The sequence below is a fragment of the Triticum dicoccoides genome, chromosome 7A (genome assembly GCF_002162155.2).
Source record: "Triticum dicoccoides isolate Atlit2015 ecotype Zavitan chromosome 7A, WEW_v2.0, whole genome shotgun sequence".
In the NCBI taxonomy this organism is placed as follows: domain Eukaryota; kingdom Viridiplantae; phylum Streptophyta; class Magnoliopsida; order Poales; family Poaceae; genus Triticum; species Triticum dicoccoides.
The window spans coordinates 696683743-696698219 of record NC_041392.1 but is presented as its reverse complement, the minus strand read 5'-3'; the positions used below and the strand labels follow the sequence as shown (position 1 = coordinate 696698219).

The 14477-nt window shown below is 40.3% G+C and overlaps 1 long non-coding RNA gene across 1 annotated transcript; it reads left to right on the top strand.

Annotated features, from left to right (window-relative positions):
* Window positions 1-12677: 12677 nt before the first annotated feature.
* LOC119328970 lies at window positions 12678-14180 on the top strand. The gene is made up of 3 exons (XR_005159250.1): window positions 12678-12815; window positions 12970-13070; window positions 13870-14180. It is a non-coding gene; the product is annotated as an uncharacterized LOC119328970 (long non-coding RNA).
* Window positions 14181-14477: the final 297 nt, after the last annotated feature.

The following is a 14477-nucleotide window of genomic DNA, read 5'->3' as shown; positions in this document are numbered from 1 at the left end:
TTTGCTTCGTACGTACTCTCGGGCAATTCGTTGTCCTTTGGAAGCATATTCTTTATCATTACCAGCAACTTTCCAAATCCTTTGTCAGATACACCATTCTTTGCCTTCCATTGTAGCAATTCCAGTGTGGTTCCCAGCTTTTTCTTGTCACCTACGCAATTCGGGTACAACAATTTTTTGTGATCCTCTAACATGCGCTGTAACTTCTTCTTCTCCAAATCACTTGCGCAGTTTCTCTTTGCATCGGCAATGGCCCGACCTAGATCATCAACGGGCTCATCTGATGCCTCTTCTTCAGCTTCTTCCCGCATTGCCGGCTCAGCTTCTTCCCGCATTACCGGCTCAGCTTCTTCCCTCATTGTTGTATCATGATATTCAGGGAACCCATGTCCAGGATAGCTGTCGTCGTCCTCTTCTTCTTCATTGTCTTCCATCATAACCACTCTTCCTCCATGCTTGGTCCAAACATTATAGTGAGGCATGAAACCGGACTCAAACAGGTGGACGTGAATGGTTCTTGACGTAGAGTAATTGTGACCATTCTTACAGCCAGCACATGGACAAGGCATAAAACCATCCGCCCGCTTGTTTGCCTCAGCCGCAAGCAGAAAAGTACGCACGCCATTAATGAACTCGGGAGAGCATCGGTCATCGTACATCCATTGCCGGCTCATCTTCAATACACAGCATCGAAAACACCAAACTAATACAATACATAAAGTTTATACATAAAGATCATACAACACTTAAATGCAACAAACAAATAACTCTCTAGATAAAGAATTTAAATGCAACAACAAATGCGATCAAGATCGCAACTAAGGTAACAATTGATCCAACAACATAATGATACCAAGCCTCACTATGAATGACATATTTTCTAATCTTTCTAAACTTCAAGCGCATTTTCTCCATCTTAATCTTGTGATCATTGACGACATCGGCAACATGCAACTCCAATTTCATCTTCTCCCCCTCAATTCTTTTCAATTTTTCCTTCAAATCCTCGTTTTCTCTTTCAACTAAATTTAACCTCTCGACAATAGGGTCGGTTGGAATTTCCGGTTCAACTACCTCCTACATACAAATATCTATCAACTTGATGGGCATAATTTGTCATAAACACGAAATGCAATGAATAGTTTTAAAAGAGAATATACCACATCTGAATCATAACCCGGACGAGGGCCGACGGGGACGGATATCAAAACCATTGCACTATGTATAACAAACAACGTATGGGTAAGATAATTATACGAGTAACTATATATTCAAATCACACAAACATCAATTTTTTATATAAAACTTCATGAACAAGAGGCTCACCACAAGATGGTGCCAGCGACGGGACGTTGCGAGCAATCGACGGTGGTTACGACGGAGATTTAGAAGGTACTAAGTAAACCACACCTACATATGCAAACTAAGTGTTATTTTTGACCTCAAATTGCGTATAATCAAATACTAGCACATATATATAATTCCTCTCAAATTACTAAACTCAAAAATCAATCACTATATAAAGCATTGCACGAGCTAACCTAGCAATGAGAGATGAAAGGACAAAGTTGCTAACCTTTGTGATCATTTGAATGGATGGGGGCCTTCAAATCTTGACAAATTTTGGGCAAAATGTGTGATGAGCTTGAGAGGAAGAGGGAAAAGAACAGAGAGGAAAGGGGAAAGGGGAAGAACAGAGCGAGCTCGGGTGGACGAAGGGTCTATGTAGGACGACCTTTAGTACCGGTTCGTGATACGACCCGGTACTAAAGGTGCTGGAGGGGCCCCGGACTGACAACATCCTGCCACCACTCACTTTAGTACCGGTTCGTAGCACGAACCGGTGCTAAAGGTTCGCCACGAACCGGTACTAATGAGAGTGGCCGGCTAGCCGTTGGAACTGGCACTAATGCACACATTAATGCCGGCTCAAATTCAAACCGGCACTAATGTGCTTCACGTTTGACCTTTTTTTCTACTAGTGGCGGCAGCTTCGTCTGGAGCCGACGGCGGGGGGAACTTTGGATCATGGCATGCCACATGTGATTGACGAGGAGGGGCGTGGTGGGAGACGCCTGAGCCGCAGCGTTGGCAGTTGGCGGTCGCCGTTGGGGAGGCGGCATATCGACGGAAGGTCGGCAGGGGTCGGCCCTGCAAGCAGTGGCGGATCTAGGATTTTTATACAGGGTGATCCAACGTAAAAATAGTTATAACAAATATGACATGTCAATGACTCAACCTTACTCTTGACTACACTTTTTTTTTTGAAAAGGGGGTGATCCCCGGCCTCGAGGTTTTTTTTTAACATTTGCCATCGTCACCAGTAATACCAATTTTAGGAACAAGTACACAAAACTATGAATTATATGCCTCTTTGTTTAAACAATCTTAACTGAATAAAAAAATCGACAAAGAATGCTAACTGATTAATGAATCATGTCCCAGCTCCTATATTCATTCTTCAACAATTAATAATTTCACATTCTATCAATCATCATTGAACCTTCGATACAGCCAACAAAGTAGCAAACCTTAATGAGTAATGAATCAATCAGAGATTGGGGAATGGGGAATGGTGAGTGCTGAGTGAAGATTAGGCTGTGCGGCGAGAGGTCAGCAGGCGCAGAGATCAGCGAGCAATCTGGGGCGGGAGCAGTGCGGTACCTTTTTTTTCGAGAAACAGAAGCAGTGCGGCTGTGCGTGCGGAAGCGGAACGAGTGGACGAGTAGCATGTGCTTGTTGGGCTCTTTTATATTTTTCCTACAGCCCATTTCCTTTTCCTTTCCTTTTGCAGGGTCAGCCCATCTTCTAATCTTCTATATACAGCCCGATCCAAAAATCCAGGGTGGGCCGCGGCCCACCCTGTCCACCCTACAGCTCCGCCCCTACCTGCAGGGGAAGGCAACCGGCGTGGTGAGGCGGCATGGCGGAGGAGAGACGAGTCAGATGAGTTGAGAGGCTGGGTGGGTGACTGGATGGTGTACGGGGACGGGGCACAAATAATGGAGGTGATTATGGAGAGAAATTAAAGCCTAATTAATGGTTTCAGGGCAAAACGGTGGAAAGCTAGAAAAATCAAGTCGGGAGCGGGGAGAGTCGGACGAAGCGGAGAAGGTTAGACGAAGGGATTAACATAAGACCGGAAACGGAATGAGATTTTCGTTTTTAGTTTCATTTTTCTTTACTTTTTATTTTCTTTTCATTTTCACTTTTTTTCTCATTTTTTTTCTTTTTCATAAACTATTCAGAAATTTTTTCAATGTTCCAAATTTTCAAATTATGTTCATTTTATTCGTAAAATGTTCAGTTTCCAATTTTTCTGAAAATTTCCACAAAAAATATAATTTCAAAATTTGTTCGCTTGGTTTCAGAAAATTTTCAGAAAATCAAAAAATATTCACCTTTCAAAGTTTTGTTCACAAAGCAAAAAATATTTTGTTTTAAAAAGTTCCCATTTTCACAAAAAAACACAAATTCAACAAATGTTCACACGTTTAAATTTTGCTCACAAATTAAAAAATGTTTGGGAATTTCAAAAAAAAATCTTGTTTCCAAATTTTGTTCACAAATTTGAAGATATTCAGGAATTTAAAAATTCTTCCTATTTTTAAAATTTGTTCACAAATTGATAAACTATTTTCGTGTTCAAAATTTGCTCACATATGCAAAAAAATTGTTCCTATTTCCAAATTTTGTTCACAAATTTGAAGATATTCAGGAATCTCAAAGATTCTTCCTATTTTTACATTTGTACACAAATTGAAGAACTATCTTCGGTTTCAAAAAAAATCACATACCCAAAAAATGTTCGCATGTTAACTTTTTATTCACAATTGAAAAATATTTGCGAATTAAAAAAATGTTCCTTTTTCCAAATTCAAAACGTGCTCGACTTTTGTGTAACTAGTTTGTAATTTTGAAAAATATTCACTGTTTAAATCTCGATATTGTTTTTCAAAAAATGTTTTGCATTTACAATAAGTATTTCATTATTTCGAAAAATGTTCTCGTATTTAATTTTTGTATTTTTTTAAATTTTTTTGAGTTTCCCAAATAAAGTTTGCGTTTCAAAAAGTATTTCCTTTTTTAAAATCATGTTTGGCAAAAAAATAAGTTTTAATATGCCATGTATTATAGTTAATATATACCGGGCTGCCATTTTACACACTAACCCTCTGGTACTACAGTGCTATGGACGCGCTTTCCTTCACGAGGACTTGTGTTCGATCCCTCGTCCACAAGTTTTATGGAATTTTGTGAACTTGTTTTATTTTGTGCCGGTTATTTAATATTCGCGCTGCCAATCTTTCACACATAGCTCGCCAGGTGGAGTGCTCGTCCACAAGTTTTATGGCATTTTGTGAACTTGTTTTATTTTGCTTGGTTCTTTAATATTCGCGCTGCCAATCTTTCACACATAGCTCGCCAGGTGGAGTGGCTAGCACATCGCATGTACCTATAGAGGTCGCGGATTTCAATCCATCGCTAGCGCGCTCTTATTTTTGCATCTTTCATTCCGCGAAGGACAACGAATGGGTCGGCGCAGGTGAACTGCCTCCTGTGCGAAACCGCGGCTCCCTGCCGCAATAAGCGGCATATAGGAGGTCCTGGGACGCCTTGTATGACGCACTGTGTGTCATATAGCTCAGGACACACAGCCGGGCAGCAAACTGGGCCGGCCCATTGGCAGTCAAGGCAACTAATACCGTGCTGCATCGGTTGTGCGAACCTTATTTATCGCATTAAGCAATCGCGCAGGGACGTCTAGCTGAAGGTTGTAGAGTAGTTGGACCGACTCATTTTTGCGCAGCGATCGAATGAAAAGGGGAATGGAAAACCGGGACAGAGTGCGTAATGCTAGCCACTGCACCCGTGTCTTTGCACAAGATAAATTGTTGGCGCGTTTTGTACTTGAGGCGAATGAAGCCGGATTTTTCCATTGTTTTTCATGGGGCGGTTTACCCATTTTTTCCTTTTTTCGGTAGGGCTTTTTTTCATTTTTATATGGTTTCTTTTTTATTATCCATTTTTTTTGTTTGGTTTTCTTTGTTTCTTCTTCATTTTTTTGTTTTTCTTATGTTTGTTTTCGTTTTCACTCAGTATTTTATGTCAAAACATTTTCTAATAACTGATCAAAAATTTTTGTACACACATTCAATATTGTCTGAACGCTTTTTCAGCATTTTTCAAATACTTGTTCAACATATTTAATACTCATTCATCATTTTCATATACTTGTTCAACATATTCTCTATACTCGTTCAGCATTTTTACTAATAATTAAATATTTTAAAATTACTTGCTCAACATTTTAATACTTATTCAACATTTTTTAATCCTTGTTCAACATTTTTAATACTTATTTCAACATTTTTCAAATACTCATTCAATATTTTCAATATGTATTCAACGTTTTCGAATAATTCTTCAACATTTTTTCATATACTCGTTCAACATTTCTTAATAATTATTCAACACTTTTAAAATACTTTTTCAACGTTTTAATACTTATTTCACATTTTTCAAATACTTGTTCCACATTTTTTAATAATTATTTCAACATTTTTCAAATACTTTTTTAACATTTTTCCGATACTTATTCAACATTTTCAAATACATGTTCAACATTTTTTAATAATTATTCAACATTTTTAAAATACTTATTCAACATTTTCAAATATCTGTTCAACAATTTTTCAAATTCTTGTTCAAATTTTTTTAATACTTACTCAAAACAATTCAGATACTTGTTCAATAGTTTTTCAAATGTGTTTTAAAGAGTGTTCTTTTATAATATATATCTCTACTCCCAAAGGGGGAGTTGGTAGTCTCGCCTCACTCCAGTTTTTTTATCCCACCAACATATTTATACCAGATTTTACCCATGATCTATTTAAAGCAATTTTATTTACCGATAAGAGCATTTTGATGTATATTTGACAACTTTTATATGGAAAGAATGAATCATGATCAATCTTTAATCAATTTATGAAGACCAAATTTACCTAAATCATTACTATTTCATGGGAATTGGTCGTTCGATTCCTCTATCGATAAAAAAATAGTACGCCACCAACTCCTCTCTCGAACATATATCCTCCCGCAATCTTTTTCCTAGGTTGTGGCTATGGGATGGCGCCGCCGCCGCCATCACGGAACCAGGGTTCCCTACCTCTGCCGTCAAACATCTTGCCCCTTCCCGTTCGAGGGCTTCCACACGCCGCGGTCGCACCTCCTCCCCACCCGAGAACAAGCAGCAGTAGGAGCAGAGAGGAATCAGAGGCAGAGGTCGACGTAAGCACCTCATTGGGACAATCCCCATGGTGAATAGGCGCATAACCAACACGTAGTTGTCGCTCCACGGCCGGCCGGCAGAGGTGAGCTGCCTGACCACCCATCAACGGAATCTCTCTTTCTCGCCGCGCTACATGGTAAACGACTGCTCTAGGGATTCTCGATTTGGCCCCGACTACGCCGTTCGGTTTCTCGCGGCTTTGTTTCGTTTGAGTTCTGCTGTTCATACGAGTCTAATTCGTCATGATCGGATTTTCATTAATAATATTTCCAACCAGGGCAGTTTGATGTGAGCGAGTTTCTTGCTGGATTCATGTGTCAACGAGCAATACCTTGATATTTACTCATGTTTCTCGTTTGTGATGTCCAGGTGTCGTAGGCCCGACAGGGAAGCAGAAGGACGCCCCCCCCCCCCCACGCGCGGTGTGGGAGGAAACGGGCGGGTGCTTGAGGATATCAGCAACGTTGTCCATGTGAACGTCCTTAACGGGTAAGAAAATCAGCGCAAGGATCGAATAACGTTCTGCTTTTTATGTTCTTTCGTTCTTTGGATTGAACTGAACCTGGTCTTGTTCACTGCAACAGCAAGATCCAGTTGGTGGCGGGGATCAATCGCCCAATCACCGGGAGCTTCGATGCCCAGCTCTTGAAGAAGGCTCAGGCCAATCCATCTAAAGTATGAACAGAACCCCCTTTTCCTACAAAAGCATTTTTCTACAAAAGACTTGTTGAAACATGGGGTTTCAGGGACTTTACAGATGGCATCATCATTTTGATCTTACACTTGGAGGAGTTCTTAGGCTCTTCTTAATTTACCATTGCTGGAGGAACTAGACCAACACTCCGTGAAGTATCGCTAACAGAGTGGTGCGTCAAGGGGGTGAGCATGATAGATAGATACCTTACTTTGCAAGAAAAATTCTAGGTGTGAATGCATTGTATTGTTGGGGTTTTCGCATTCAATGTTTTCATATTACCATACATTATGTACTTAGATACATATCTCAATACGATTCATTCCTTGACTATAATGGCGGGGTTAGTATGTTTCCTCTGACACCAATGCAAGGACTGTGCTGACCATACATTATGTACTTTATAATACATCAAAGGTAAGTATTTTTCTCAGTTATGAAACCAAGGTCATCAATCCAGTAGGAGAATCAAGAAACACTATGTAAACATCACCTCCACACAAACAACAAATACTTGCAACCCAACGCGTAAAGGGGGTTGTCAATCCCTCAGAGGTATTGAGATAGATTAAATTGTATGAGATTTGATAAATTGATTTATCTAAAACACAAAATAAAATACATAAAATAAAAATTACAGCAAGGTATTTTTGGTTTTAATATGATAGGAAATAGATTGGGGGGGCATATATAGTTTTCACTAAAGGCTTCTCTCGAGAAAATAGCATATAGTGGGTAAACAAATTATTGTTAAGCAATTGATAGAAAAACAAATAATTATGACGATATCCAAGGCAATGATCATGTATATAGGCATCACGTCCAAGATTAGTAGACCGAAACGATTCTGCATCTACTACTATTACTCCACACATCGACCGCTATCCAACATGCATCTAGTGTATTAAGTTCATAAAAAATGGAGCAATGTATTGAGAACAATGACATGATGTAGACAAGATGAACTCACGTATGAATAAACTCCATCTTGTTAGCCTTAATAGCAGCGACACATGCGTGTCATGTATCTTTCTGTCATTGAGATCGAGCACCGCACGATCGAACTCATCACAAAGCACCCCTTCCCATGGCAAGATAAATCAATCTAGTTGGCCAAACTAAACCAATAATCGGAGAAGAAATACGAAGCTATAATAATCATGCATAAAAGAGTTCAAAGAAGACTCAAATAATATTCATGGATAAACTGATCATAAACTCACAATTCATCGGATCCCAACAAACACACAGCAAAAGAGTTACATTAAATAGATCCCCAAGAACATCGAGGAGAACATTGTATTGAAGATCAAAAAGAAAGAAGAAGTCATCTAGATAATTACTAAGGACCCGTAGGTCTGTGGTAAACTACTCACACATCAACGGAGGGGCAACACGGATGATGAAGAACCCCTCCGTGATCGTTGCCCCCTCCGGCAGAGTGTCGGAAAAGGCCTCTAGATTAGATCTTGTGGTTCTGGAACTTGCGGCGGCGGAAAAAGTATTCCGTCCATTCCTCTAGGGTTTCAGTGATTTTAGAGTATTTATAGAGGCGGAGGTAGGTCAAGGGGGGTCCCGTGGGCTCTACTACCCAGTAGGGCGTGCCAGAGGCCCCCGGCGCACCCTGGTGCCTAGTGGGCCCCATGGGCCTCCTCTCGTTTGCTCTAGAAGCTTCCAGGGTCTCTTATCAGCAGAAAAAATCTTCAAAAAGTTTCGAGGCAATTGGATTTTGTTTGGTATTGATATTCTGCGAAGTAAAAAAATAAGCAAAAAACAACAACTCGCACTGGGCACTTGGTTAATAGGTTAATTCCAAAAATTGATATAAAGTTACTATTAAATGTATATAAAACATCCAAAATTGATACTTTAATAGCATAAACAATAAAAAATATAATTACGTTGGAGACGTATCAACCCGCGCATGAGAAAGATTTCCTGCACAACCAACCACTTGGCGGGAAGAACCCCCATGCTATACCATAAAGGTTAATTAATCCGATTCTAACAAACCAGACCAGCACTATCAGATGGCTGTACTCAGATGGAGTTGATCGATTTCCCCCAAGACGAAGAGTGATGTAGTACATCAGCAGAAAGTATTTCAGTCAGTTAAGAATCAAGGTCTATCGAGACATGAAAAGAATAGTGAATAGAAAAAAGTCATGGATATGAAAAAAGTTCATAGGTTTGCAATAAAGTTCACAAATATGTAATTTTTCAGAATTTTGATAAAGTTCATCAATTTGAATTTTTTGTGGATTTTAAAAAAATATTTATGCATTTTAATATATTCATTCGCTTGAAAAGAATTCATTGATTCGAAAGTTCATGGATATGAAAAAATGTCACGGGTTTAGAAAAAGGTTCATTCATCAGAAAAAACATTTATGAATTTGAAAAATCTTGTCGAATTTTAAAAATTTTCCATATTTGAAAATAATCAGAAATTTTAAAATGTTCAAGTTTGAAAACGAATTCACAAATTGAATTTTTTTCAGATTTTAGAAAAGTTCACAATAAACTTCACTCTTTCGACAAACCTTCGCGCATTTAAAAAGTGAAAGAAAAAGAAAATTTAAAAGAAAACAAAAATACGAAAAATAAAAACCCAAGCAACAACTAGAAAACCGAAACACGTAAAATATGTTGGAAAGCTTCTAGAAGCTTGCCAAAACCAGAGGGCCTTCCGAACAACCAAACACGAGGGACTGTCGTATGTGCCGGCCTGATATGATCGATTTGGTAGAGAAGGTCGTGCGCCAGTTGTAAATAACACATTTGTTGTTCTTAAAAATGAACCTTTATGCGCCGTTTAAGGCTCCAAATAGGGTTTGGGGCACGATGTTAGACTAGGCGAATGATGCCGTCATTGTGTTGGACTACTACTATGTCGGGCCTACTACTGTGTTTTGGGCTAGGCAGAATCAGGAGAAGCATGTTAGCCCATCTCTCCTTTATTTCAGCGAGGGCTATATCTCACTTCAAGCGAGACGAAAGGAGCTGGCCCATTCGCGCACACTAAAAAAAGTATAGAAAAAAGAGAAGAACCCAGGGATCGAATCAGGTCTCCTGGATCTTGTGTTGCGCTACAAGACACCGAGTCACTGTCGGGTTTGTGGTAAAACAGTAGAGCATGACCAACTTAAGATAAAGAGACGGTTTTTCCACTGTTTTTTTTTCAGTTTTCTTTGTTTTTCTCTTTCTTTTTACTTCTTCTGTTCAGTCGTGTTCATTTCTTTTCTTTTCTTTCTTTTTTCTTTGGTCTTTTTCTTGTTTTTTTTTGTTTTCTCTCGTTTTTCGTTGTTTTTATGCACTTTTTTGGTATACATATAACACATTTTGAATACAAGTTTACATTTCTCAAATAAAAGATTAACTTTTTCCTTATACATGGTCTACATGTTTTCTATATACATTTTCATTTTAGGAATGATTGATTAAATTTTTTTCAAATACAAGATTTTTTAAAATGCTTGGATTGAAAAAATTAAATACATTTTTAAAAATTCCACACACATTGTATATTTTTTTATACATGAGATACACTTTCTTTACACATATTTAATATTTTTTCAAATGCTTGGTTAAATTTTTTAAAATATTTCTATGCAAAATGATTAGAATCATCCGGCCGATTCTACACTCCGCGTCCGCCGCGTCGAGAGCCAACCACATGTCAGTCTAGTCCCAAACACCGCAACTCAAGAACTTGCAACATCGTCTATGTTTACGAAATATGGCGAATGTTGCAGTGGCAACTTGACGGTGCAGATAATTTTTTTGTAGCATAACCTCTCTTATAAAAATAATTTGCAACAACCTCTGTTGTAAAAAAATTACAACACAACTTTTGTTATAAATATTTTCTGCAACATGATCTCTGTTGAAAAATAAATTCTAACACAATGTATGTTGCAAAAGTGAAGAACGACTCGGGCACTCGGCGCTAGACGACTCGCGAGGCGCTGTATCTTTTAAAGAGATCTGCCGGCCAACGCGTAGCACTCCCATGTTTAATTAGATTATTTGGGAGCATAAACCAAAGTAAAGAAACAAAAATGTAAAAAAAAAACATGGCTGTGGCCTCCCGCGCGCCTGAGTGGCTCATCTAGGGCTTGGCTTGACGCGAGGCTTCCTAGGTCTCGTTATAAGACTACCCACAATGTGAGTAACATAGGTAGTAACATCACACATATCTAGGTTAAATAGATAATGTGGCATGCAATAAACGAAGAAAGAGATGAAAGTGGTAACATATCTAGTTACTAAGGCTAGTCATAGTGGAGAGTAACTTAGAGTAGTGTCATGCATATGACACTAGTCTTTGTTACTACCTTCATAGTGCAAAGTAATATACAAGTAGTATCATAGATGATAGCATTTATTACATTATAGACTCATTTTGCTTTGGGTTGCGTTATGTTACAGTAACGTTACTCCAAACACCCCTCTCCTCATTAACTATATGTCACATAACCAAACTTTTCTTAAAATGCGCTATGTTACTTTCTAAGTTACTCCCACTATGACCAGCCTAATAGTATGAGTAACATAACACATATCAAGACAAGATGTGTCTATAGCCTAATAAATGAAGTGTTCCATGTTACCACACATATGTTACTCCCCGCTATAGAGGTAGTAACATAGACTATTAACACGGGCATGTTACTAGTCTATATTACTACCCATTGTGGCTAGTCTAAACGAGGCACATGGGAGATCCCTTGCTCTTTCGCCTCACCGGCAATCAGCACGCTCCTCTCCAAATCCCTGCCTCCCTCCCCTGAGCGGCGTGCGCATGCAGCAGCTCGACTGATCATACCGGCCATCCTCCCTCGCCACCAAACACAAACACCACACCACGCACGCCGCAGTCTGCACGGATCAAGGGGTTGTTTGGTTCCCAGGCACAGTTTGCCAAGTCAAAATTTGACAGCCACAGTTTAGTTGGTATGTGTTTGGTTTTTGCCACATTTTGACCTGCCACACTTTATTGCCCCTATGACCCACTTGTTATAGAGATAATTTTTTTGCCAACTTTTGCCAAAGTTTGGCGTCCAATTTCTCAGCCACACTTGTGTGGCTTGCCATACTTGTGTGGCTAGCCACACTTTGCCTTGGCCACACTAGTCTCCAACCAAATAGACCCCAAGTCTCCTCCTCCTCGACCTCGCCTCGCTCGCCCACATGCCAGCGCGCTGCACGCCGCATCCATGCCACTTGCGGCTCTGGAAACAGGATTCCAGTCCGTGATCTCCAACCACCGTTTCCCGTGCCGGACGAGGAGAACACAAGCAGGGGCGGATTCAGGGGGGACGAGGGGGGGCGAGACCCCCCCTAACGATCGCGTGTTACCTTAATAGCGATAAGTTTGTTGCTAATTTTTCTAGCTTTTTTTTTAGCGAAACTAACTTTTCTAGCTAGGCAACTTTTTTTGAGACAATTCTAGCTAGGCAACTGCCGTGACGTGCTTGGCCCCCCCTATGCCCAAGCCCATGTATTGTTGTCACATGTGGTTGCAGGCCAAAGGCCCAAATTCCAGAAAGAGAAAAAGGAAAAGTAGCACACAATGCAAGAGACGCGCTAGGAAGCAGTACGCATGGATCAGCCGTTCATCTCCCCTCTAATCTAAACCTAATTGCTTGGTTCCAACCTGCTAAAAAAAACTGCTCCTGCGATGAGCCTGCCGTCGGCCATCTCCTAGATCTTCTATCAAATCTCTCTGTCGATAACGGAAGAGGACAGTAAAGCGCTATTGTCGATCCAACAGCGTAATCTTGCCGGCCGAGCGCACTGATGAGCAACCAAACGGGCAAAAAGGTTAGTCTTTATTTTTCAGAATTAGGTTAAGTTGTCTTTCAAACCATAGAAGGTGTCAATTAGCTCACACGATCTGGTCTCAAATTCCTAATATCGCCACCGCCGCCCCCTTTCAAACTATTACTTGTAATCATTCTATCTCCTATGCATCCAGACTCGAGCAAACGATGACGCTGTGATGGCCGTTGTTGATCTATGTTGCCGGCTTGCCATAAGCGCACCATCTTTCATGGCAGCAATGGATCTTTTCTTGAGGTATAAACGTAGTATTTTTTTTACATTAACATATTATTAATATGGTCTGATACGGCAATCCCTAATGCTTTAGTTAGTAGCATACGTAGTTACATGTTTTACTTGGTGATAGATAGAAAGAATATAACATATTGCACTTTTCAAACCATTTCCTTGAAGTTTGAACACTTTGCACTGAAAATCAGAATTCAACTTGCTAATCGTATAATTATATAGGTAATTCTAGAGCTGAAATTACACCGACAGTTGCAAGAGATGTGTTATTTTCAAATACATCAATTATTATACTTATACTTGTGCTATTACAAAATATACAATGTGATTCTATATGAGACGATATTATATACCAAGTGTGTGATGATTATCTCTTTCACCCCCCTATGTTCAAATCCTGGCTCCGTCCTTGAACACGAGATTCCCTTCTTCGGTCGGGGTTGCTGCTGCCTGCGGTGACGTTGCTTCTCTTGCACCATTCATTCCATCCGCCCCGCGCCCTATGAAAACCGGCATCGAGATCTGCCTGCCCCCGCGATCTCCACAAAATTCTGCTGTCGACTGTCGTTGGAACACCCGATCGGGGCGGATCATGCCGATCGATGATAGATCTGTGCGCGCACACAGCGACTCATCAATTCCAACGGATGTTCTCCACGCATGCATACACCCACCGCCACCGAACAAGATCGCAACGAGACCATTTGTTTTCCTAGTTTCCAGGAGAGGCCCGTATCCACTTGCTCAGTTAACTAATGCTCTGACCACGATTACGCTTCTGTCATTGGATCTTTGCTCTTGCCAGGGATAAACAAGCAAACTAAATCTGCGCGACGAGCGAGCGAGCGAGCGAGATCGATCATTGTGCAACGACCGGCAGCAGGATATAATCTTAACGTGCCTACCTGAACTCAAAAAACAATGCAAGCTGGTGGAGCGCAGGGCTGCAGGGTGCAGGCGCAATGTGCATTGTCAAATCAGAAGCGGGACCGTTGGGGGAAAACAAATCACAAATAGGACAGATTCTTGTGCATGGCACGATTTACTCATCTGTACTATTATTGTTATTATCTTTAGAAGATTGCTAGTTGCTAGTTTTATGGCTACTGGACTATGGGGAGGAATAATGAACACATGCTCCGCGAGCTAGTGGCAAAAACAGTTAAATCATCGCCGCAAGTAGGCGGCGTGCTAGCGAGGTAGCCCCAACGATCTCTCCCAACTGTATGTGTCTCACCTGCCCTGATTGCCTTGAGTTTAGTGGCAATAATTGGAATCATCAACTCCACTAGGACAAGCTTCTTCTGTGCCCTTGTGAGTGGCGAGAATGCATGTTATTTTATTCTGCCTTAGTTAGGCCCATAAACTAGATCACATATAATCATGTATAGCTAGTATAGTACTAGTAGCTAC